At 34.8% G+C, this 26,490-nt stretch overlaps 1 pseudogene; it reads right to left on the minus strand.

Annotated features, from left to right (window-relative positions):
• Window positions 1–859: 859 nt before the first annotated feature.
• LOC106979321 (heterogeneous nuclear ribonucleoprotein D-like) lies at window positions 860–19,951 on the minus strand (annotated as a pseudogene).
• Between the last annotated feature and the right edge of the window lie 6,539 nt (window positions 19,952–26,490).

Here is a 26,490-nt window from a genome sequence, read left to right on the forward strand (position 1 = left end):
AAGACAAATCTACAGTTACAGTTAAATATTTTTATACCACTCTCAGTATTTGATAGACCAAATAGACTAAAAATCACTGAGGATGTAGCAGACTCACCAGCATTTTAATGAATTGAAATTTGTACACATTCCACCAATAAAAGAAGCTATATTCTTTTAAAGTCCACATCAAATATTTAACAGGACTTTCCTTCCATAGTCTGAACAATAAAACATGTTTAATACAATTTTAAAAGAATTATGCTATACAAAGTATATTCTTTGAATATAATAGAATTCAATTTAAAATTAATCTTGAATATTCCCAAATTTTTGAATATTAAATTAAAAAAATAAAATAATCTAGACATTGAGGAGGAAATGAAATTAAATTGGATGTTTAACTGTATAAAACTGAAAACGCTATTTATCCAAATTTGTGGGATTCCACTAAAACAATATTTAGGAGATGATTTATAACAGTAAGCACCTATATAAGAAGAGAAGAAAGGTCTCAAATCAAGAACCACAACATTCATTTAAATAAAAACAAAAACAAAAACAACCTAGAAAATGAAGAATAAATTAAACCCAAAGAAAGGAGGAGAAATACAATAATAAAAATGAGCATGGATATTATTAAACAGAAAGCAGAAAAGTAATAGGAAAAATTACAGTAACCAGATGTTGGTTCTTTTATTTTTATTTATTTCACATAAGGAAGCATTTACTTGAGGTTTAACATGAAATCCTACAAATAAAATTCATATAAACACAAATCTACATCCAGTTATAACAGATAGCAAAAGACAACGTATAAACAAAGAAAACTAATTGGTGGCTGTATATATTTGGACACAGTTGTGTCTTGTACAACTGATCTCAGATCAACAGATGACCAATCTTCAATGCTGTCTTACAAGATGGGTTAACTTTAGCAACCCCCTGCCATTTTCTTCAATGTCCTCCTTTACTATGGATGGTAATTGTCTTGGTGATTGCCATGCCGTCCAGAGGCCTTGCCATATGTGCTCTGTTGGCCACTGTGGTCTGCATATCCCTGTCCATTCATGTCCATAGTTGTCATAGTTATATCCAGTATAAGCATGGCTGCCGTAGCCACAATAGGTTTGATCACCACCATAGGCACTATTGTAATTTCCATATCCTTGATCATAATAGTTACTAAATCCTTGGTTCCAGTTGTGGTGCTTACCTCATCCATGATGCCTGGTACCACTCCTCCTGCAGGTGCAGCTCCAGCTGCCGCACCACTTCCTCCTTTTTGTTGTTGTTGCTGCCTATATACCTCTTTGGGTTGTGCAACTTTGATCCACTTCCCAGAACCAATTTGATGGTCTCTGCTTTCTAATGATGTCTTTACTGATTCTGTACACACGATAAAACAAAATCATCTTGTCTCGTGTGTTTTTGTATCCATGGGAATTCAATATTTTCAGTCTCTCTAAAGGCTTCAAAATATTCTTTAATTTGTTCTTCAGAAGTATCTGGGCTCCATCCACTCACAAAAACCCTGATGGTGGGTTCTTTTCCTTTTAAACCTTTGGCATTTTGGATGTCTATCAAACTGGTCTGTCATCCAGTTTGTGGTCCTTCAGTGCCAAAACCTTATCAATGCTAGCAGCATCTTTGAAAAGCACATATCCAAATCTTCTTGATCTTCCAGTCACTGGGTCTGTTTTAATTGTACAGCCTACAACATCCTCAGATTGAGGAAAGATAGATCTTTCTTGCTTCTATCCCAGATCAAGCCTCCAATAAACATTTTACTTTCATCCTGCTGATTTTTGCACGTTGATTTTGTTTTTCTCTATGTTGCTATACTTTTTCATGTCCTGCACTGAGGCGGCGCTGTCCGCCAGGGTGCTGGTGTGCAGTCCCAGTGGCAGCAGCAGCGGGGGTGGAGCCTGGGATGCTGCTGGCTCTAAAATAGCGGAAGAGAAAAGTTGGTTCTTTCAGGGGATCAGTAATATTGACAGATCTCTGGCGAGACTGATGAGAAAAGGAAAACACGCATGACAAATACGAGAAATGAGAAGGTTACATCACTACAGGTTGTACAGAGAGTAAAATGTTAATAAGGGGGCTGTAATTAGCAATTTTATGAGTGTAAGTCCAACAACATAGAAAATAGGCAAATCTAAAAGCCATTCCTAATAACTCTCAGCAAATAGAAATACAAGGGAACTTCCTTAAAGGAAGTTTGACAAAGGGCTTCTGTGAAAAACTTAATGCTAATATCAGGTGTAATGATTAAGACTAAATACTTTAAAGGTCAGGGAAAAAGGAAGAATGTCGGCTTTCATTGCTTGTATTTCATACTGAATTGGAAGGGCTAGCAAATGCAGTAAGAAAAAAATAAAAATAAAAGCATTCTGGCTAAGAATAAAGTAAGAAGAAGTAAAATAGTTTTTATTTACAGAATACACCCTTGGCTAAGTAAAAACTTCAATGGAATTTAACAACAACAAAAAAAGTACTAGGACTTGTAGTTGCGAATACGGTTTCTAGATTTAAAAACAATATACTTAACAATAAGTACCCTCAAAATTTAAAATAAACTATTTACAATAGAAAGAAAGTGTGGTAAGTTGATTTCAAATATTATTTGAAAATTCAGATATCCTAATGTAGGCAAAAAGACTTTGCAAACAAAAATTTTGAGAATGCACAATGTCTGATTTTAAGACTCGTTATAAACCTCTATAATCCCATGTCAATATGGAACTAACATAAAGATAGATAAAAAGATTAACAGATGAATGAAAGAAAGCAGACAGTTCAGAGATGTGTGTGTATATATGTATATGTTTATATACAGAGAGAGAGAGATAATGTACATAGAGAAAGAATATATAGGAAGAATAATCTTTTAAAACAAAAGTGTTGGGACATTTATATATCAGTATGCATAAAAAGAGTCTTAAATGCATACATTGAACAGTATAATAAAAACTCAAAATGTATCATCAACATGAAAATAAGCTACACATTTTTAGGTTTCTAAAAATAAAAATTAGATAAAAACTATGTATCCTATGTGTATGCCAAAGTATGATTTATTATATATATAAATATATACATATATATATATTGAACTTATTAAAAAATAAGAATGTCTTTAAAAAGATACTATTAAGGGAATTAAAAGATAAAGAATGGGAGAAAATATTTGAAAATCACATATCTGATAAAAGACTTCTATACAAAATTATAATTCTCAAAACTCAGTAATAAAAAATGGTGTATCAATAAAAAAATGAACAAAATATTTCTAGCAGATAACTCACCAAAGAAAATCACAGATGGCAAACAAGTCCATGAAAAGTGTTCAAAATCATTAGTCATTAGGGGAATGTAAATTAAAACTGCAATATAATACCACTACCTACACATTTGAGTAGTAAAAATAGAAAAATTGGGGTGCCTGGGTGGCTCAGTCAGTTGAACAACTGACTTCGGCTCAGGTCATGATCTCACAGTTTGTGGGTTCAAGCCCCACGTCAGGCTCTATGCTGACAGCTCAGAGCTTGGAGCCTGCTTCGGATTCTGTGTCTTCCTCTCTCTCTGCCCCTTCCCTGCTCGCACTCTGTCTGTCTCTCTCTGTCAAAAATAAATAAACATTAAAAATTATTTTTTTAAATGGACAAAAAAAAAAAACCCTGATCATACCAACCATTTGCAATGATATGCAGGAACTGAAACTTTTATATCCTGTGGGTAGGAATGTAAAATGGTACAACCTTTCTCATTTAGGAAAAAAGTTTAGAAGTTTAGAAGAAACTTTAGAAGAGTTTAGAAAACTCTGTAGAAAAGTTTAGAAGAAAAAAAATTAATGTAAAATATAGATAGATAGATCTACCATCATCTGTGTATTTCTAGGTATTTATCCAAACCAAATAAAAACATATGTCCCAATACACAGACTTGTGCATTACCATTCGTAGTATCTTTGTAATAGTAAAACCTTAAAATAACCCAAATGTCCAAAAAAAGTTGAACGCATCAACAAACTATGATATAGCTATACATTGGAATACTACTTAGCAACAAAAAATAATTATTTACTAGTACAAAACACAATATGGGTGAATCTCAAAATAATTATTGTGAAAGAATCCTGACAAAAATCATACTCTGTGTTTTAATTCATATTAAATTAAATCAAATATATGATAAGAAATAAAAACAGATGAGTGGTTGCCTGGAAACAGGGTTTAGATGGGGAAGGGCTGGAAGGAGGAATTAAATATGCAGGAGGAACCTTTCAGCACTGATGGGTATGTTTAGTAATGGATAATGGTTTCATGGATATGCCAAAGTCATAAAATTGAACAGTTTAAATAAATGCAGGTTAGTTTTGCAGATCATAAAAACACATTCTGGTTCACTTTCAGAAAAATAGAGCCATATTTTCTCATGTCACATGTACCAACTCAAGAAAAATATTATTTGTAATACAATCTGAGTCACATACTTAATCTTACAAAGCTTCACAAGTTCTTAATCATAAGCATCTGTGTACAGGTATTTAGGTAGATAGTGTAGCTGATGTGATATGTTTATTAAGCCCTATGAGCAATGTTAACAACAATTATACTCCTCAAGCTAATAGAACATTCATGTTTGATGTTTAAATAATTTCATTATCAAGATGAATAATAGGATTGACTTTGACAACTTTGTTAATTACTGATTTTGACAGGAAGCCAACACTAATTAGAATTTCATTTTTATAAAATGAATACACTGTTTGTAATGAGCCAAACATCCCTCAATTAAGTCAGAGCTCTAATATTGCCCAAGTTGTCATTTTAATTACTCCCTAATATATGTAGAAAAATAAGTATTTATGTTAATTGTAAAATATTACTTTATAAACAGACTAATTCATATGTGAATTTTTGGTAGTCTACTGCCATTTTGCTACATGTGATGGAGACATAAAAAGTATGTTTAGCACTTCAGTTGTATTTAAAAGCTACAAGTTTCTAAGGATTAACCTTTTATAATTATTTTAGAAATAAAAATGTTTTACTCTCCTATGGGAATGGTAACATTGCAATAACTGCAACAAAACCCAAAAGTTTTCTTTGGGGTTCCTCAAGTTTGACCTGCAGGGCACAGGTTGATAGTGTGTCCAAAGTGCACCCCAGCCAACTGGTAGGCCATATGGTTTCTTCCTAGTTCACTTGGAATTGTTGAGTCTCATCTGTTTTTGGAGAAACTTCTCGAAGAAAGTCATTCTAGTCTGTCCTGTTTGTTCATGCCAATAGCAAGGTGACATTTCCACTCCATGAAATGACTGAGAATGAAAGTAGTCCCACTTGGGGAGTCCACAACATGGTAAGTACCCCTTTCTTTCCAGAAGTACCTTGTGTATCATTTTGTGTATCGTTGAGATTGTATTTCTTGTATGGGGAACTAGGCATTAAATGTCATCCTCCTGAAAAAAATAGTGATTTGCACCTTAGGGTTAGTCATAAGAATCCTTCAAGTATTTAAAATCATGGAAGACATCCAGACAGGTCAGGCTCAATTGGTTGAATTGTCTTACTTTTTGTCCAAGGTGGAGTCTGGGAGATCTTTAATACAGCCTGCTGTTTCTGAATTGATGTTTCGGACCAAGTAGAAAGGTCAATACAGACACTTAGGGAGAATGCCACCTGGCTTTCTAAGCTAAATGCTGATGGTTTATAGGGTTTATTCAGCTGAGAGTGTGGGCTACAAGGTTGAATCAATAGTACAAGTTGTTATCATTTTGCTGTTAAGGTCGTATTGGTAGTAGCTTTAGTTAAATGCCACATAAAACATTTCAAACTGATTTGGTTTCAGCCCTGTCAGTCAAATCAGAATCAGAGTGGCAGACAGTATACATGTATGGGAAATTTCTAGTGATTTGATATAGAAATGAGGGTTGGTTATTATTAGGAGATAATTCTCCCTAGATCTGTTTCATACTTGAATGACTTCTATTAAGTTGTGTTGTTTGAACTATATTTTCAAGGATGTTTATACAGCAAACATCATTGGAAGACAGAGATAGTATCTCACTCCAGGGCAGAGGGCACAAGGATTTCTTTACTATATAATTTGTCCTTCCATGGCAATAGTTAGGCCGGCTTGCAAACACCCCAGTTTAAGAGATTGGAGCTTTCTAAGCTTGAGGTTCCTCAGATATAATCCAAAACCTCTACATTCAGAACATCAGATGGGCCTTTTCATATTGCCTGGGGGGATGGTAGGTGGAAGGAACTGATGGTAACAGGAAGGTTAAGGTATCTATTGTGCCTTGAGTAACAGAGTTCTTTGTCTCTGACTCAGAAGTCTAATGTTTCTTGCTAACATCTATGAAACTGTGTCAGGATAACTCCTTGTTTTATAAGCAAGGTAAAAAGTTCAGACATTTCACAGTTCTTGCCTCCCTTCCCTCATTTTGTAACCAAAGCATTAGTTTCTGAGAATCAGATTGGTGATTCCTTGAACAAAGAGAAAAAAGTGATTGGGGCAGCAGTTATGGTTTTTTATGTTTTTTTGCACGGTTGTTATACTACTTCATGGAAGCTTTATTTTGTAGGGACCAGAGTCTTTATATTGTCAAAGCCAAAATTCTTTGAAAAGTTTGGGGGTCCCATTTTGTGAGTAAAGTCATTCTAGTAAATAGCCATAAGTTCTTGTGGGGAGAACTGAGGGATACATTACAGTGTATAATTGCCATAATTTTGTCTGTTCCTTCTCCTGGACTCCTGGTTACTTCTTTCGTCAGTCAGTTTAAGTTGTGAAAACTGGTTCAGATCTGAATTGGCATAGTTTGTGACTTTAAACCAAGGTAGCTATGAATTGTCCAGGCTCTTTTCTTTTGTGTAGATTAAACAGTACCTTTTTTGGTTACTTATATGTTTTATCTCAAGGGAATTCATGGTCTCTTGACCATCCCCAAGGATTTCTAAGGATTCGTGCACCTGTTTGCTACTCAGATATTGATATTCTTTATAATAATTGCAAACAATTTGCCTCTGATAGTTAAACATCATTATTGTCTCCTTTATGTCATGCCCCGTGCTGCTCAAATGGTCAAATTTATGATAATGTATCCTACCATCAGCTCTGACATACCAAGAACATCTACCACTCTTTTCCTAATAATGCCAGTACCCTACTCACCGAAAGTGTCTGTAAGGCACTTTCCTAAAATTATAGTCAATTGGTAGGTTCATGTTGTTACTCTCTAAACTCAGGAGGTTGCTACCATATTGATAACATTTGCCAACTCCATGTTCTGACCTTTTGTTCAAATTCTTACCAGATCCACTCCTCCCCCATCAGTATATGTGGACTAAGTCCTCCAGATCACTGAAGATATAGTATCATTCCTCCTTTAGCTGACATTGCCCTTTCTTTGTCAGGTTGTGTAGTGACAATCCTAATTGTTGATCTTATGGCTAGGAGGTGAGGCAGAGTCAAACCTGAGTGAAGCATGTTGTCTTGAAAGATAAAGAAGTAGGCTACTTCTGAAGGTCCTGTGAATGAAGGAAGCCTAGGATTTCAAGGGGTTTTTTTTAGTGCATATACTTGGCTTTCTCAAACTCATGTCTCAGTCTCCTAGTCCTCCCAGATCAGGATGCTTACATTTTCATAGTGGACTTGGTGGGTTTGAAAATTAATATCATTATTCAGCTTAATATTCAGCTCCATTGTTGTCCAAGTAGCTTTGTGATAGAGAGTGCCAATCTTATGTTTGCCTATAAGTAAACAAACACAACCCAAAGTGGGGACAATGTGGGAGTGGGAGCTTTATCTATATACTAGTGGCAATTACAGGAGATAGAGTTTGAGTTTAGACCCCTGAGGGAGGGGCCTGGTAATAAGAGTCTAAGATCAAATAGAGTTATAGCAAATAAACTTGGTTCCTTGCCATAATTTGTTGATATCAGATTTAGGGAGGTGGGAGGGGAGGTTATTCAGATGTGGCCAGTAACTGGAGGAAGAAGGAGAAACTTCAGTGTTAACTGAGGGGAACAGTCAACTTGTCTGACACAAAGAAACACATTCTAGTAATTTTGCTGTAAAGTGAAGAGAAAGAGTAAGACAGAACTAGAACACAGGTCTGTTACCAAATATTGGACTAGCAAGAACAAAGCAGATACCCTTCCTTTTCTTTCTGACTCCAATCTCCTCTTCTTCTTCCTTTGTGGCCTGCAGGTATAGCTTCACCCTTTCCTTCTCTTTTAGCTTCCTCGTTTCTATAGTGCTCTTTGAGGGATAAAACATGTAGCCCACAAGGTACACAGGAATAAGAAAAGGGATGGAGGTATTCTGCAGAAACTGGCTGAAGCATATTGGGCAGGTAAAAGGGATTACAAGCCACTATTTCTAATCCCTATGCTTTTGCAAATACAAAATTCTTTTATCCAGATGGTATCTTGTTGATCAGGGAGAGAAAGATTGGGCATCTAGTAGTTAGTTCCACATTTGTGAACAATTGAGAAGGAGACCAACGTTAATATGTTAATCTTAATATATTAACAATGAAGAATCTATCTCAGGATCAGGGAGAATGATGACTATGAATCTTTTTATTGAAACATATTATCAGTGGAAGAAAGTAGATACAGACCACAGAAGAAAATATGTGAGAGAAGGCGGGAAACTATAAAGGAGCAGTAACTTAATTTATTATTCATTTATTAGCCAATTTGAGAGAAGTAAATGGAACCAATCCATTATTTCATCAACAATAGGATGCTGATAATGGTGCTTTAAGATAAAAGGAATGTATGTTTAAACAATATTAGCAATTAAAATAAACAAAATGTTCATATAAAGCCAATATAGTTAAAAGTGTATTTCCTTTATTCCTTTATTGACTTTCCCTCAGGAAAAAACTAAGAACCATAAAGTCAGTAATTGTATGAACATTTCCTTTTAATGTCATGAGGGCTGTTGAATTCTTAACTGCATTGCCTTTCTGAAACATGGTGTGTAATATGGACTTAAGTGTGATTGTTTTTTTTCCTTTCTGAATGTACACAAATTAACTCCATATTATTAATTTGGGTGACTGTTCTCCTAAAGCAATTCCCCCCTCCTTTTTTTTTTAACTAAAGCATTTCCTAATAATAGAATTCTAGAATCTGAGATAGTTTCAAAAAAGAATATATGAGACTTTCAAGAAAATTGTCAACTTTCAGAAAGAAGTCTGAGTTAATTATTCTCTTTGGGAAGATACTGTCTGAATATAGAAGGAAAATAGAAATTTTGTAAACTGATATTGGATAAACAGGAACTGTCTCAAAAGAATGTGTGCCATGCAACATCACCAATACGAAATGTTTAGTGAATGCTTACACATAGAACCTATTCTAAATGAGGCAAATACAAATATACAAACCTTCTCTAGAAGGAATTAATTGTTGTTGTTAAAAGATAGCATATGCTCAGTACCAAGAGCAAGGTGCCTGTGTGGCTGGAACATGGTCATCTGGGAGAGAACAGTAGAAAATGATTCCTGAAAAGAGTGTTGTGGCCAGATCATGTAGGGCATTTTGGAAAATAGTAAAGATTACCAATTTTATGTGAAGTATGAACTTTGGAGGATTGTAAGCAGTGAAGAGACACCATCAGATCTGCATTTTGAAATGATTATTCAGACTGATGTATGGAGAAATGATTATAAGGGGAATATACTATAGAATATAAATAAGGGATACCAATATGGGGGCTATTGCATAGTTGGATATGTGATGGTGGTGGCTTGGATTAACATGACAGTACAGTTGTTGATAAATGATCAGACATGGGATATATTCTGAAGGCAGAGGACAGGATATTCGTCTGTTTTTCTTTTTTTTTTTTTTTTTTTAACATTTATTTATTTTGAGAGACAGTGGGGGTGGGAGGGGCAGAGAGAGAGGAGAGAGAGAGAATCCCAAGCAGGCCCTATGCTGTCAGTGCAGAACCTGATGTGGGGCTTGATTGGATGCTTAGCCAAGTGAGCCACCCAGACACCACAGGATATTTTTCTGTTTTTATCTGGAGTATGAGAAAAGAGCAGTCAGGATGCTTATAGGGTTTTTGGCTTAGGCAATTGCATGAACAGGATTGACATATAATGAAGTAAGAATTTGGGGATGGATCATGTTGTGTATGGGATATCAAGATTTCCATTTTGGACATGTGTACTTAGTGGAAGGATATACAGTAAAGCCTTGGATTGCGTGTAATTTGTTCTATGAGTATTCCACAAGATAAGCAAACATTTCTAATAAATTTCAACTTGATAAATGAGCAATGTCTTGCAATACAAATAGTATATGATAGCAAACATCACATGATCACAACTGAGCCAATGGTTCTTCTCTGTCTCACTCACGCACTGCAGGATTGTGGGTGATCATCTCCCATGCTTGAATGCTCAGTCTCAGACTGTGGTGTTTGGCAGAAACCAATGATTTTTCAGAACGTTGGAATGTGTCCACAAATGGCTCTAGTGCATTTTTTATCACTTCAAAGCACCTATGGGTAGTCCTTTACTTTTCCATGCAAGAGTAAGCTTAGGAATGCTTTGCTTCATTCTAGGTCATTGGGTAGATTCCTTGTTAAAGTTGCACAAAAAGAAAAAGATTCCATTGGACCAATAGATAGCAGTGATTCCATTAGTGATAGTGAAAGTCGTCCTATACAATTACCCTCCTCTCTCTTGTCTCCCTCACACTAGGCACGAAGGTTTTCAAAGGTTAGTGCAGGTGAATTTGTTTAATTTTCTTTATATTTTGTATTTTGTTTTTATTTTATTCTTTATTAAAAAAAATTTAATGTTTATTTTTGAGAGAGCATGAGTGGGGAAGGAGCAGAGAGAGAGAGAGACACAGAATCCAAAGCAAGCGCCAGGCTCTGAGCTGTCAGCACAGATGCTGATGTGGGGCTTAAACTCATAGACCGCGAGATCACGACCTGAGCCAGAGTCAGAAGTTTAACTGCCACTGCCATCGAGGTGCCCTTATATTTTGTATTTTCTTTATTATTTTGTGTTATATTACAGTATTGTAATCATTTTTATATGAATATTTTTGGGTTGTGGAATAAATCATCTGAGTTTCCATTATTTCTTATGGGGAAATTTGCTTTGATATATAAGTGCTTTGGATTACAAGCACATTTCTGGAACAAATTATGCTCACAAACCAAGGTTTTACTGTATATAGTTTGGGGAAATATTTGAACCAGGGAAAAAATTGTGGAGTCATCAAGGTATATATGCCATTAGAAGTCATAGGATTAGTCCAGTGGTAGAATTATCATTGATTCCAGACAAATCATAGTTTGAGTGTAATAGTAAGAGAAGAATTTCTAGGACTAAACCCTAAGACACTCCACATTGAAAAGTTGGTCTAAAAGGGAAGTAGAGTCAGAGGAAAGAGTGAGAGGAGAAGACGACGGGAAGCCCAGTGTAAACCCTATAAGTCTCTGTTAAATGTTGCCTCCTTTTCCTTCCAGTCATTTTTACAATGTTAGTTATGTGTTTATTTAGCTGTTTATATTATTAATGTCTTTATTAGAATCTAAATTCTTTGATAAATTGCTCATCACTTTATATCTAATCCATGCCATGGCGTCCACCATACCTAGGTGCTAAAAAAATATTTGATGGTTAAATAATTACTTTGTAACATTATCCACGAAATACTCTTTTTTTAATGTTTATTTTTGAGAGAGAGAGAGCATGAGGAGGGAAGGACAGAGAGTGAGGGAGACAGAGAATCCAAAGCAGGTTCTGCACTGTCTGAGCCGAAGTCAGACACTCAACTGACTGAGCCACCCGGGTGACCTCATGAAATATTCTTTCAGTGAGTAATATGAATGATAAAAAGTATTTTACTTCATAGAGGTTTTTATTGATTTTTTCTGTGAATATCAATATATTGAAATCCAAATATTTTATTGTACTTCTATTGCTTTCCTCAGATTATACATCTTTTTAGTATTTATAACTTTATGTATATTTACTATTTTCCATAGATAATTTCATTTTCAAATTTACACACAGAAATATTATATTAAGGGTCTATAAATACTGTCATACATTTAAAAAAATATATTTTATGGGCTCACTTGGTGAAGTGTCCAACTCTTGATTTCAGCTCAAGTCATGAACTCATGGTTTGTGAGATCGAGCCCTATGCTGGACTGTCCTGACAGCATGGAGCCTGCTTGGGATTCTCTGTCTCTCTTTTTCTCTGTCTCTTGCCCCGCTCATGCTCGCTCTTTTTCTCTCTCAAAAAAAAAATTAATTAATTAAATAATTTTCTTTTATATTTATTCCTTTAATGTATCTAGAGTACATCCTGAAGAAAATTGTGATGTGAGGAGGAAAATATAATTTTTTTCCTGTCAACAAAATAACTCTAGCAGTTTTTATTTAATACTTCTTCCTTTCAAGATAAGCATAAGACATTATTTTAGAAATTCATTCTAGTAAAACTTACTTATAGGAAAATGTGTAAGTCATAATGCGTAAGTTGTATGATTTTCCACATAGTGAACATGCTCATACAACCAAGACTCAATTGTAACCAAATTCTGTTTATCTGTCTATAGATTCATGATGTTTCTATTTGCCTCATTTAAAAAAGTTTTGTATATTAAAAATGTGATTTTGAAATGTAGATGGAGGTGTATGTGATCTAAAATGCATTGATTGGCAGAATCCAAGAAACTGGTCTTGCATCCCCATCACCCTTTCACCCCAAAGTAACACGGACATCCCTACCTCACCCACCATAGATAGTGTTGCATTTTTAAAATAAATTAGATAATGCAGGACACGTTTACATATCTTAACTTTTTACCCCCTCAGTATTATGTTTGTGAGATCCATTCCTGTTACATGGCAATGGTTCATTCATTCTCATTGCTCGCTCTGTGGTACTCTTGTGTATCATGTTATAAGCATTCATTTTTCTGTTAGTAACCATCCAGATGTTGATTATATTTCGGTCTTTATGACAATAAAAATTCAGTGTTTCATTGGACAAGTTTTTGTATTTCTGTTATGTATATGTGTAGGAATGTGTTGTCTACTTAGTTTCAGTAGTTATAGCCAAATAATTTTCCAAAGATGTGTATCAGGTTAAAATTTTACCATCAGTAAATAAGGGTTATACTTGCTCCATATTTTGCTTTTTTAGCAACTTTGGTTGGTTTGAGCAATATTTTGCTGTGGTTTCATTTCTATTTCCTTGATTACCAGTAAGTTGAACAATTTTCCATATGTTTATCTGTTATTCAAATATCCTCTTTTTTGAAATGAGTATTCAAATCATTCACCTATTTTTCCATTGTGTTTGTCTTTTTGTTATTAATATGTAAGGAATATATATTATATGTTACTATTTAACTATTTTATTATAGCCCAGTTTATCAATTCCTTTTTACCCTTTATATTGAGTAATTTTTGTTTCCTAATTTAAAATCTTTATTTACTCCTAAGGTCATAAATATATCCTCCTCTGTGTTCTTTTATAAACTTCATTGTCTTAACTTTCACATTTAGATTTACAATCCATCTAAAGTTAATATTATGTGATATATAATCAGTTGACATATATATAAATATATATATATTTAGGTCATGATCTCACAGAGAATTCACGCCCCATGTAAGGCTCCACCCTGACAGTGTGGAGCCTGCTTGGGATTCTCTCTCCCTCACTCTCTGCCCCTCCTCTCCTCAGTCTCTCTCTCTCTCTCTCTCTCTCTCTCTCTTTCTCTCTCTCTCAAAATAAATAAATAAACCTAAAAAAATCTTTAGAAAAAAGTCTGTCTCCAGATTATCTATTTTTTTCCTGTGTTCTATTTATCTGCCGGTATCACTGTATTCTAACCAGTGTAACTTTATAATGTTATGATACCCGATAGTGTAAGTTCTCCAGTTTGGTTCTTCTTCTGGTTTGTTCTAGCTGTCGTAGGTTATTCATGTTGGCATATACATTAAAAAAATAGCATTTCAACTTAAAAATACTGTACTTTCGATTGTAATTTTGATGAATCTATACATAGAATTTGAGGTGAATTGACATCTTTACAATACTGACTCTCTAATTTATCTCACGGGGTATCCCTTCATTTATTATGTCATCTTTAATTTCTCTCAGTTAAGTTTTATAGTGTTCAATGTAGGATTATTACACATCTTGCTTTTATTTATTTTTATATTTTATATTACAAGCTATTATAATAGTTCTTTAATGCAAATGCTCACAGGGTTTTTGTGTGCTCCAAAGTATTATTTTACTTTGACTTTGAAAAATACTTTAGTGGAATATGACCCTTTTGATTGACAGCGCTTTAGGATGAAAATTTAAAACCCATCTACTGCATTCTTAACTTTTGTTATTGTATTTTTCACTTCCAGAAATTATCTTTGACTTTTTTATGGATGCCAATTCTTGGAGAAGTGCTCTAAATTTTTATCTATGTTGTCAATCTTATTTTTTGTTAACTAGAACTTATTAAGCATAGAACCTTAAAAGTCTTTGATAATTTTAATATATGGATCATCTGTAGGTAAACTTCTGTTGACATTTTTTGTTACCCTCATTTGTGTCGTGCTTAGTTTGCTTGGCAAAATTTTTATGAAAAGCCAGACGTTGTGACAAAAAAAATTTTAAAAATTCTAGATGATGTAAATGCCTCTAGAGAGAGATCACTCTTTTCTTTGCAAAATGGGTAATGCAGGGATTGAGCTGAGTTTAACCCAATTTCCAGTTTTAGACACTTTCTATTTACTCCTGCTTGCATTTTACATTGTGGTCTCACCCGCCCAGCAGTTTCATAAGTTGTTGTATTTATCAGGGACCCACCAGCCTGGCAAGATAAGAATAAAACTTGTCTTCTCAACACCTCAGGGCTTCAGAAAACGATGATAATTTACAGAAAATCTGTGCCTTGCATTTTAGTCTCCACTCTATACTGCTTGAAAATTCCATAATAATTTTGGTAGAACATCTGGTACGTTTTTGACCTCAGTTCTCCATGTTTTTTCACTAGAGTCCTCAGCCTTTAGGTCTCTAATTTTTTTTCTGTTCAACTAATGTAAAACTGTCAGTGCTGTGCCCAGCCCACACCTACAACTTCCGATTTGCCTGGAATCAGCAAATATCCTGTAAGACAATATTGATGCAGTATGATGGCCTCCTTTTTGAGAGATTTCTCATGTCTGGGATTTTTTTTCTGCTAAAGTCGAATTGCCTCATCAATTTACCTGTGTCTTCAAACACTGTTTTTGTTATATTTTCTTTTGTATTTTATGTAGATTTTCTAGTTGAGTATCTCTCAAAAGAGACTCATTCTCACGATGTGATATATTCTTTTTTTTTTTTTAATGTTTGTTTGTTTTTGAGAGAGACAGAGAGACAGAGCATTAGCAGGGGAGGGGCAGAGAGAGAGGGAGACCCAGAATCTGAAGCAGCCTCCAAGCTGTCAGCACAGAGCCAGACACAGGACTCGAACTCATGAACTGTGAGCTCATGACCTGAGCTCAAGTCAGACGCTTAACCCACTGAGCCACCCAGGCACCCCGCCAGTGATATATTCTTAAATCTCAAAAACAAGAGAATAAATTCTATAGATCTTGGTCTGAAGACGTGCATGCACACACAAACTCTCTGAATATATATATATATATATATATATATATATATACACACAATATATGTATACAATATATACAAATATATATATACACAATTATTACAATGATTACTGTTCATCAGGAATATAGTCAATGGTATTGCAATAGTGTATGGAGACAGATGGTAGCTACCATCTGAGCATAGCATAACCTATAGACTTGTGGAATCATCATGCTGTACACCTGAAACTAACGTAACATTAGGTATCAACTATGATTAAAAAAATGAGTGCTGTTCACTTTTAATCTATAGGTAGTCTTATTTTTTATTTTAATTTTGTTATGTCCCTATAGTTTCAAAAATTTCAGACAATGAAAATGGAAAACTATCCTCAGCAGAAGTAAACTTAAATTGAAAAGGAATATGATTTATTAATGAGATATGTGTGGATGCTATTTGGAGTTTTTAGATTATTCTTTTATAATTCAATAACAAAAATGTATTTAGTGATAAACATTTTGTTTTGATCTATCAAAAATAAATTTAAATATTATAACATCAGGGATAGTGATAACTGTCATTTATTTATTTTTCATAAACAGAGTTTTTATTATTATTAGAGTAAGCATGGTCTTCTAAAGACCATGTTGGTTATCTTTGGTTTTCCTGGGGGTGGGGGGAAGAACTCTGTGCCTCTGCTACTGTTATCTAATAGATTTTTACCTATGAACAGTTGAATGAGTTACAAGATTGCTTTTTAAATAATACATGAGCTTGAACCCTATGATAACATTTTCAGAGGATAATTATTTGCTAGAAAAATGTATTTGAGAGCATGTAAGAATCTTGTGAATCCTTTCAATCACTTTAAGTGCATATCTAAAAAGCTTCCAAATTAAATATACAATGCTGGCTGATGTTCACTTGTTATTTTAACTCACACTGACAGTTATATACTACCTCTATGTATATACTGTTTATATATGTGTTGATGTACATGTATTATATACATGACTATATACCTTGTGGCTGTTTCTGTGATGCGAACATCAACATCAAGCAGTATGTATTCAGAATATTTAGTTTAGGTGGATTCTTTTAAAGCTGTTTTTGTTTGAGAGAAATTTAAACTGTATTCTGCATTCTAAATGTCTTTAGAAGTTTCAACATTTGATGGAATTAAACACACAATTAAAAAATATGATTTAGCTTGTTTTGAAGTGTGGGGTTTATAAATATTGTTACCAAGGTGATGATTTCATTTAATGAAAACATCCCTTGACAGAATCAGATTTGGGACATGAAAAAGTTCAGTTAATAATAGTTTATGTAATGGATGAACAACAGAAGTTACCTTTTCTTATTAGGAGGTATTTATTTATTTACTGACTTAGTTACTTACTTACTGAGATGAGAGAGTAGCTTTAATGGATTCCCCAAATGCATAATAGCCAGAGAAGCAAATCGGGTCATGATAAATAAATGAGGATTCTGGTACACTTCATTTTTAAAAGGTGTAACTATTTCCTTATCTAGGGGAAAGGTAGCTGGCAATGGGTATTTGGGGAAGATATTATTCCATTATCATCACAATTAAAGGCTGAACAGTGTAATGGGTAAGAATCTAACATCAGGAGTGAGATTGCCTTGGCTTATATCCCAGCTGTACCTTTAACTAACTGCATGGTTTTGAGAAAGTTACTGTGTCTCACTTTCCTCATCTTTACAGTTGAGGAAATAATAATATTAATAAATAGGGTAAGTGTTGAGGTTTAATTATTGTATGTGAGATGCTTTGAACAGCACTGTTATTATCATGGAGATCAAATATTGAAATAATTTCTGAGAAAAACAGGCAATATATTCACATTCGCATTTTATTTGAAAGAGATAACAAACTTTCTTTAATGTATTATTCTTATGACCAAAAATATATTTTGGAAAAGGTGCTGAAAACAAACGTGTAATAGCCCACATTATCAGAGTTTGCCTTTTGAAATGTTGAGGATCAATCATATTGTTGAGACTTTATTTTTCTTTGCCCAATTAGTATTTTACATGTGGTATTTTCTATCACGGGAGTTCATGTTTTTTAGCATAGGATATAAGTAGGATAGCTACTTGCCATTTTTTTACAATGAGAAATTCAAGCAGTCTTCTGTAATCTTTAGATCTATCTGCATCAATCTTTGGTAGTTTTTTATTCCTTTCGTACTAAGATATTCCATGATAATCTTATACTTTCTCTGCTCCACCTCTGGGATCTTCAATTTCTCTAAGAAGCTTTGCTTCCTATAACTAGGGTATGGTATTTAGAAAACATCTGGGTATTGATATTTTCATTGCTCCCAGGCTGTCATTGCTAAGTATCCTCAGCAAACATGTGTTTATATCTATCTTATCTATCAACCCACCCACTTACCTACCTGTATGTGGGTATTAAAAACCATAGACAGACATTAGAATCCTCCAATTCCAATCTAATTAGCACAAGGTTCTTCTAGCATCTCTTTAAAAATATTTGTAATTTTCTTTCCAACAGAAAGAAACAAATCTCCCATTTCCTACACTTATCATTTGCTTAATCTTCAAATACAAATGAAGTACTTGATTCAGACTCACTAATCCACATCACTATGGAAAATGAACCTACTATCAAGAGTTCAACATGGGTTTATAGTTCTTTGATTTTTTAGCGGGAAGCACAAACACTTTTAAAGTATCTGTGTGATACTTGCTGATATGTTGGGGAAAGCAAGACTAATTCAATGTAAATGGAAAGGAAACCTCATAAGTACATGGATATAGAGAACAGTGATGCATGGGTATGGGTATTACTTTAACAGTCCATCACATTGTGTCACTGGACCCAAATGACTCCTAACCCTTCACATTTAACGTATACTCACTTATAAGGTCCCCCAAGTCTTATCTAATCATGGATTCAGGACCATAATCCATTATTTTGTGAGCATATCAAGTCAGATGTACACGATGTACGTCCTCTTCTTTCAAAGTTCTCTGAGGCAAAAAGACAAGTTATCCAGCCTGCATACTGTTTCCAAATGGTTACACTCTGTGGTAGGCAGAATTCTAAGATGCCCCCCAGATTCCTCCTCCTAGTGTACATGCCCCGAATAGTTGTTTCTCTGTCTGTGGGGATGGGACCAGAGAAGATGATGGTCTTTCACATGATTAGATTACTGATCACTTCACTTTCAGTTAATCAAAGGGGTGATTACCCTGAGTGGGCCTGATCTGAACAGGTGAGTCTTTTAAAAGAAGGTGAAGCATCAGAGACATGCTTCTTTTGATTTAGAAGGAAACACACTACCAGTTCGTAGAGAAAACCGTGTGGCAGGGAATGATAGGTGTTCTCTAGTAGTTGAGGTCCTTCGTCCTGCAACCAGAAACTGAATTCTGCCAACAGTAATCTTGGAAGAGTTACCTGAGTCTCGGAAGAGATGATGGGTCTGCTCAACACCTGGAATTGAGCCTGGTGAGACTCTGAACAGGGAACGTGGCAAGTTGTTGGTACCCAGACTCCTAACCCATAGACATTGTGAGATAATAAATTTACGTTCTGTTAAGGCGATGGTTTGTGGTAATTTATAATGCAGCAATAGAAAACGAATGTGTGCTCCCATTTAAAACAATAGAGAGGAAGAGCTTGTTCAGAGAAATTGTGAAAGTCAGGCACATGTCTCCGGTTTTCTTATCCTAACAGCAGGGAATGGTCTCTGATTTGGGCCCCAGTTTTGCTCCCTAGGAGCACTTTCTTAGCCTGGCTTTCTCTGTAGTTCTTGGCTCTACCCTTTAGACTGTCCATCCTTTTTCAAAAGAAATGGTTCATGTTTGCAGCAAAGCAACCCTCCTGCGGTGTCTGTTTCAGAAATGGGGCCAAGAGACCTCATTTAATTTCGAATTTCCTCAGCCCCTGCTTCTCAGTCCAAGCTGGCAGGGTTTTTAATAGTACCCTTATTTAAATAACTTTGTGAGTTTCCTATGACATTTTGGAAGGCTTACTCCCTGCCCCAAAAGTCACATTAATTTCATGACAAACTTCTCTCTACCTTAGGGGTGTCAGGCAACTATGTAACAATATTCATATGATTTTTTGAATTCCATTTTTGTCAAGCTGATAAGATCTATTAGGCACAGCTTAAATCTCTCTGAGATCTTTAGAAAAGCCTTTGCTACTATATCTTTGCTTTGATCTTTACCTTGAGGCCACTTATTGCTTCAGAATCTTTGCCAGACCCAGAGACTTGAGATGGAAAAGCTTTATTTTCCAAACCAGCTGGTCGTGACGCCTCCATTTTTTCCCTCCAAATTGACCTTGCAACATGAATGATTCATTTTTATCTCTTCTCTTTGTTCTCATACCTTATCCTACCCAGCTAAAAGAAGCCAGCAGCTATTTTGCAAATGTGGCTAGAACATGTCCTTAGCCAGATCCTCTAGCTCCTTAGGTCCAGTTACTGTCTTTCTGGGAACTTTCATGTTGGCCAGTTGTTCTGTCTCTACACACTTGGGTCCCCAGTATCCCATCCTCCACAGCAGTTTCCTCACCACTTTTACAGACACAGTAGCAGTTTGTTTGCTGTTCCTCCAGGCTTGACATTAGGCCTCTCCCTGCTGTTCCTCCTCTAGTACCAGCCTCTCCTGCTGCTGATGGTCACAAAGACAAAGCAGTATTTTAGGTTTTTGTTATGACAGTGCTCCATTTCAAGGCACTATTTCTATTCAGTCTATAATTGTACACACACACACACACACACACCTACCTCAAAAACCAGAGGCTTAACACACCAACAATATTTTTTCTCATAATTCTGTGGCTCTGCAGTTTAGGCTGGATCCAACTGGGTGTTTCTACTACTGTTTTCTACTGGAGGTACTCGTGTGACTGGTCATTCAGTTGGGGCTGGATGGACTCACAGAACATTAGGTGGTTACTGTTGATTGTCATCTGGGCTGCATGTGTACAGCTTATTACCTGGACCTCACACATTAGAGATAATACAAGAAGCCCCAGTGAGAGAGATGTGTGTGTGTGTGTGTGTGTGTGTGTGTGTCTGCTTTTGTTACTTTTGCTCTTGTCCTATTAGACAAAGCAAGCCCCATGGCCAAACCCAGAATCAATGTGGAGGTGACTACAGAGGACATATATACATATGTGTATATATATGTAAGTAATACATATAGAAATGTTCGTTGGGTGTCATTACTCTGACACCTTTCAGTTTGTTGATGGTCCTGTAATTTTAAAACTATGGGTTAAAACCCTAACCCTGTGACTCCCCCAAGCCCCAAATGCCACAGTTACTTACAATTTTGGGTACCATGCCTGGGTTTGCTGTGTGCATTTTTCAGTGTACATTGGATCATCTGGTTACCTACGTGATCATCTGGGGCGCCTGGGTGGCTCAGTCGGTTAAACGTCCGACTTCGACTCAGGTCTCCATCTCACGGTCTGTGAGTTTGAGCCCCGCGTCGGGCTCTGGCTGATGGCTCGGAGCCTGGAGCCTGCTTCGGATTCTGTGTCTCCCTCTCTCTCTGCCCCTCCCCCGTTCATGCTCTGTCTCTCTCTGTCTCAAAAATAAATAAACATTAAAAAAAATAAAAAGAACAAAATTATTTTTCCTAAATCTCAGACAGTCTGGTATGAATTTTTTTTCTGCCTTATTACTGTATTATTTATATTTCTTGGTTCCACTTGAATTTCCAGAGGTTCTCTTTATAGAACATTGACCTTCCATCCTGTCCTGATATCCTTTTTCTGTTCCCCTCGGGGAGAAAGCGCTTTCTTCTCTAAAGAAGAGGCAATGTCATCTTTAAGTTATAATGATGACTGTGGATGAGCTCTTTCCTCAAGTAAGTTATATTGTAATTAGAAAGGAAGATTTCTGAACAATTTAATCTTATACTAACCCTAATTTAATTTAGGAGAGTATGGTTTTGAAGAAGTAAGCTTGAAAGAATCTTCTCTTTCTGCCCTGCTTTCTTAGTAAAAAACCCATGGTATAATTATGATTTTTTCCTTAAATCTGTTATACTAGTTCATGATTTGAATGTATTTTTTAACTGACTCAGGGTAAAAAAATCATTTTTTTAATAGTATAGACATTAGAATATAATCCCTGAAACTTAAATAGCCATCCTCTTTCACCCTGAGTGAAGATGACAACATAAAAAAGGAGAAAATAAAAAGAAGATTAAAAAAAGAAAGAAAGAAAAGAAAATCCTATTGACTTTTGAGTCATTAGTTCTGGTAAATTCTGTTACTCTTTTTTTTTTTTAATCTACATATATTTAATGATTATCCTCCTTTTATACATACTTAGGAATATTTTTTCTCTGTCACTTGCAACTAGCACTATACTTGATTGATATAAAACCCTAATTAAAGCGTTGATTCCAGGATATAAATAAATATTCTAGAGAGGCTATTACAAGGAAAGTTCAATTATAACCACACATTACCAAAAATTAATGATGGCTTTTGTGGTATGCAAAAGGCATATATTTATATATAATATGTTGAATCTCAATTTATATTTTTTCTATAAAAGCCACCATTCTGTCACCTTCCACATCATCTATTTTTTGTTTAGTCTTGCTTGTACTAGTCATTAATCCTGCAGATAGGCATTTATCATTTACTTTGATGTACATACTATGCTTTGTTCTTGGGAACAGTCATCAACAAGGTACATTTCATTCATTCAAAGAGCTTTTTGTCTACATTAGGAAAAGAGACTTTGAAATTGAAATACAATATGATGAAAGTTAGTTGGGGGAGCTTTCTGGCATGATGGAAATCTTTATTTTAATTGGGTATTGCAGGTGTATGTATTTTTCAGAACCCAGACATTTACAAATAAAATTGAAGCATTTTGTTGAGTATAAATGATGCTTCAATAAAGTATCCATTGTGATAAGATACAATAATAGGAGTAAATAATGAAGCAGAAGGGGTGGGTGCGTGGGTGGCTAGTGGGTTGAGTTCGACTCTTAATTTCAGCTCAGGTCATGATCCCAAAGTTGTGGGATCAAGCCCAGCATTGGGCTCCACACTGAATGTGGAACTTGCTTGGGATTCTTTCCCTCTCCCTCTCTCTCCAGTCCTCTCTTGCTTGCATGCTCTCTCTTTTCTCTAAATAAATAAATGAACATTTAAAAAAATAATAAAGCAATAGGTATTTACTTGCTTGTTTCTACAGTTGTGCTCCAATTTTATCTTATTTTCACTTTATACATATTCTATTCTAGTTTGCCTTGCAATTATATTTTTCTTCTCTGTTTCCCTTTCTTTAGGGGTATTCCTGTGGCCTTTACCGTATTCTGGCTATGGACTTAAATTTGATCAAATGTTCTTCTAGTGGGTCATGAGCCTGCTGAGGGTGACATATAATTTTTCTCAGTTAATTACACAGTATTCCTGACTATAGGAGAAACTCTACTGAAAAGAAAAACTTTAAAACATGTAAAATAAGGAAGTAATTTTGCAAAATATCACAGGGATAGATTGATAAGAGTGAATGGTTGAGACTGAGGAAATAAGAGTCAGAAAAATGATGCAGTATATTAAAAACACACAATTCATTTATGTGTTTAGACTTCAGCTTAGGCTTTCTGCCATTTTGTTTTTATCTTTTTAACAGATAATTATTACTTTTTTTTTTACTTGATCTTACTTTTAATAAAGAAAGCATATAACTCAGAGTAAAAGTAGAATAACTCCAAGTTAGAACTAGAGCAATCTGACTGCCATCTGGAAGAGTGACCTAGTTGCTGACCTCCACAGTTCTGAGTTACTGGCCTCCATGCTCTTTGATGTGGAGCTAGAGTCTCTCACCAGGAAGTAATTTATATGCAGAAAATGATATCAACACAGCTCTAGGGAACCATCCTCCTTTATTTATTCACTGGGCATGTTTCTTTAATGGGAATTTCAATAAAAATAAGTACCTGATATTTAAATATTTAGTTTCTAAGTAATTTTTTAGATGCAGATTTCAACTTTTATATTCTTAGAAGTATTTTTTTGAGAGTGCCAGAACTTAGCTTTGGTTTTAGTTAGTAAAGCATTGTTGAGATCTTTAACATTATTTAAGTACTTTATAATATTTCTCTAGTATGTGCTTTGAACATATATTCATTTCCCAGAATATTATTGCTTCAAAAAAGCCTTAGGGGGACTTGTGAGACTTTTTTTTTATGTATATGGATTTTTACTTTTTAAAGAAAGGCTACATTGAATTGCCAAACCCAGATCTTTTTGTTCTAATTTGCCAATATCAGCTGTAGACTGAAGCAACCACATGTCCAAGGCTGTCAAAATTTAGAAGAATGAGAAGGAAAATTAGTTTGGATTTTCATTTCACCCTAGATAGCAATTGATTTTGGAAACTTTTATAGATTTATGTTTGTAAGGATAGACTTTGAAAAGTATTTTTCTTCTTCATAAGCAATGATTGTTAAATTGAAATTGTCCAAAAGAACTATGGTACTTTTAATATTCCTTTTTTAAAATATATTTTAAATTAGGGGAACCTGAGTGGCTCAGTTGCTTAAGTGTCTGACTTCAGCTCAGGTCATGATCTTGCATTCATGGGTTTGAGCCCTGCATGGGGCTCTGTGCTGACAGCTCAGAGCCTGGAGCCTGCTTTGGATTCGGTGTCTCCCCCCTCTCTCTCTGCCCCTCTCCCTCCCACACTCTGTCTCTCTTTCAAAAATAAATAAACATTAAAACAATTTTAAAAAGATATACTTTAAATTTGAACAGAATGATATTATTTATAAACTATTATCAAACAATTATCACATAGATCCTATTCCCTTGTTTTCAGTTTTTGAAATTATGAAAATATTTGATTACTCAATAGAGAAATTACCCTAATTTTAATTGAACTTACTAAGTATGTGTATAAAGTAACTGATTTATTAAATCAGGTATATTTATGCATTTTAATAATCTTATAATTTAGCCAAGTAGTTTACTTAAAATATTTTTCTTAAGAAAATGCAAAGTAATCAAAATATAACAAATTTTCTCTCAAATTGATATTGTGTAGAAGGAAAAAAATAGATTTTGTAAAGAAAATAAATACTTAAGTTTACTTTAAATCAAAAAACTATCATCTGGGAGTTTTTGAAGATCAATATAAAGGGAAAATAAACTGTGAAATAGAATAATGTTATATGACTATATAAGCCGATCACTTTTGAAAAATTGTTGGCTGGAGGATTATTTTAATATTTTATTTTTATTTTTTTTATTTTTTAAGTTTAGTTATTTGTTTATTTTGAGAGGAAGGGGGAGAGAGGGAGGGAGGGAGAGAAAATGAGCGGGGGGGGGGTGGTGGGGAGGGGAAGAGAGAGAGAGAGAGGGACAGAGGATCTGAAGCAGGCTTTCTACTGACATCAGAGAGCCTGATGCAGGGCTCCAGTTCATGAACCGTGAGATCATGACCTGATCCAAAGTTGGCTGCTTAACCAACTGAGCCACCCAAGCACCCCTAATTTTAATATTTTAAACCAATGTTATTATACAGAGTTAAGGCACAACACATGGTGATTGTATTTTAAATAGGCAAATATTTGATTTGCAAATAATGGGGAGTGCATGCAATTCTAAGTTGTATATATTCTTCTGTGATGGAGAATATAACATTACTTTGGTTGGTATCCAAATTTGGATCCAAATCCAAATTTGGCTATTTTCTGGTGTTTCTGTGTAACAAGCCACCCCAAAATCGAATGATCTATAGCATTTTATTATTCTTAAGTATTCTGAGAGTCAGATTCAGAAAGGGAAAGTGGGGACAGTTTTTCTTATTTACACATTGTCTGGGGCCTCAGCTAAGGGTAGGCTAAGGGTAGCTTGTATAGATGGGGTTGAAATACTTGGGACTCAAGTATTCAATTCTAGGATGGCTTTTTTTCCCCCCTGACACATCTGGCTCCTGCTGGGATGGCTGAAACAGAATCAGCTAGTATTGTTTATTGGAGTGTTCCAAAAAAACAGTATGGCAGCTGAATACAGCTTTACTCTGCAGCTTTCACAGTATTTGCTGGAGCACTTTCTCTAGAATTACTTCCTCTTGGAACCCTGATGTGCCATGCTAAGTAGGCCATTTACAGACATTCCAGTCAATAGTCAATTATCAGCAATCTTTATTTTACCTGCCCTTCAACTATCCCAGCTCAGGATTCAAAGCACTACATCTGATCTTTAAAATGAAATTTTCTATAACTGAAATATTTGTACACATTGGCTGAATGTATATAATTGCTGAAAAGATGCTTTTAAAACTCATATCCTAGCCATTATTAATTATTGTTATTAATTATGTTCATAATTGCCTAGAATTTCATAATTTTGACAGTCATTCTTTTAAGAAGGCAGATTCCTTCCTAATTTGTGACCATGCTAATTGTTATAAATGTTGTGTTTTGTTCAAAGAATAATTAATACTCTCTGAATGTTTTGTACTATCAATCATATGTCTGGTTATATCTGCTGTAATTCCTGCAACATCATTATCATCCAATAGATTATTTTGAAATTCCAAAACTTTTCCTGTCTCACAAAAAATTTAATACTTTTCTTTAAAAAAGTTCAAAACCTTCATGTAAAACTCATTTCTTTACAATTTAGTAATAATTTAATAAAATAGAATTTATTTATAAAACACTTATATTTAAGGATGGATCACTAGCTTAAGATGAGAAAACTCATCTTTTTAATATAAAGGTGTACTACCTACATCTAAAAATACTGGAGAAAAGGTGAAACTGACATTTTAAAGAATTCTCTGACTCATGGAAGGGAGAACTGGTGCAAAATTGC

This window comes from Acinonyx jubatus, chromosome E4 (genome assembly GCF_027475565.1).
Source record: "Acinonyx jubatus isolate Ajub_Pintada_27869175 chromosome E4, VMU_Ajub_asm_v1.0, whole genome shotgun sequence".
Taxonomy (NCBI): Eukaryota; Metazoa; Chordata; class Mammalia; order Carnivora; family Felidae; genus Acinonyx; species Acinonyx jubatus.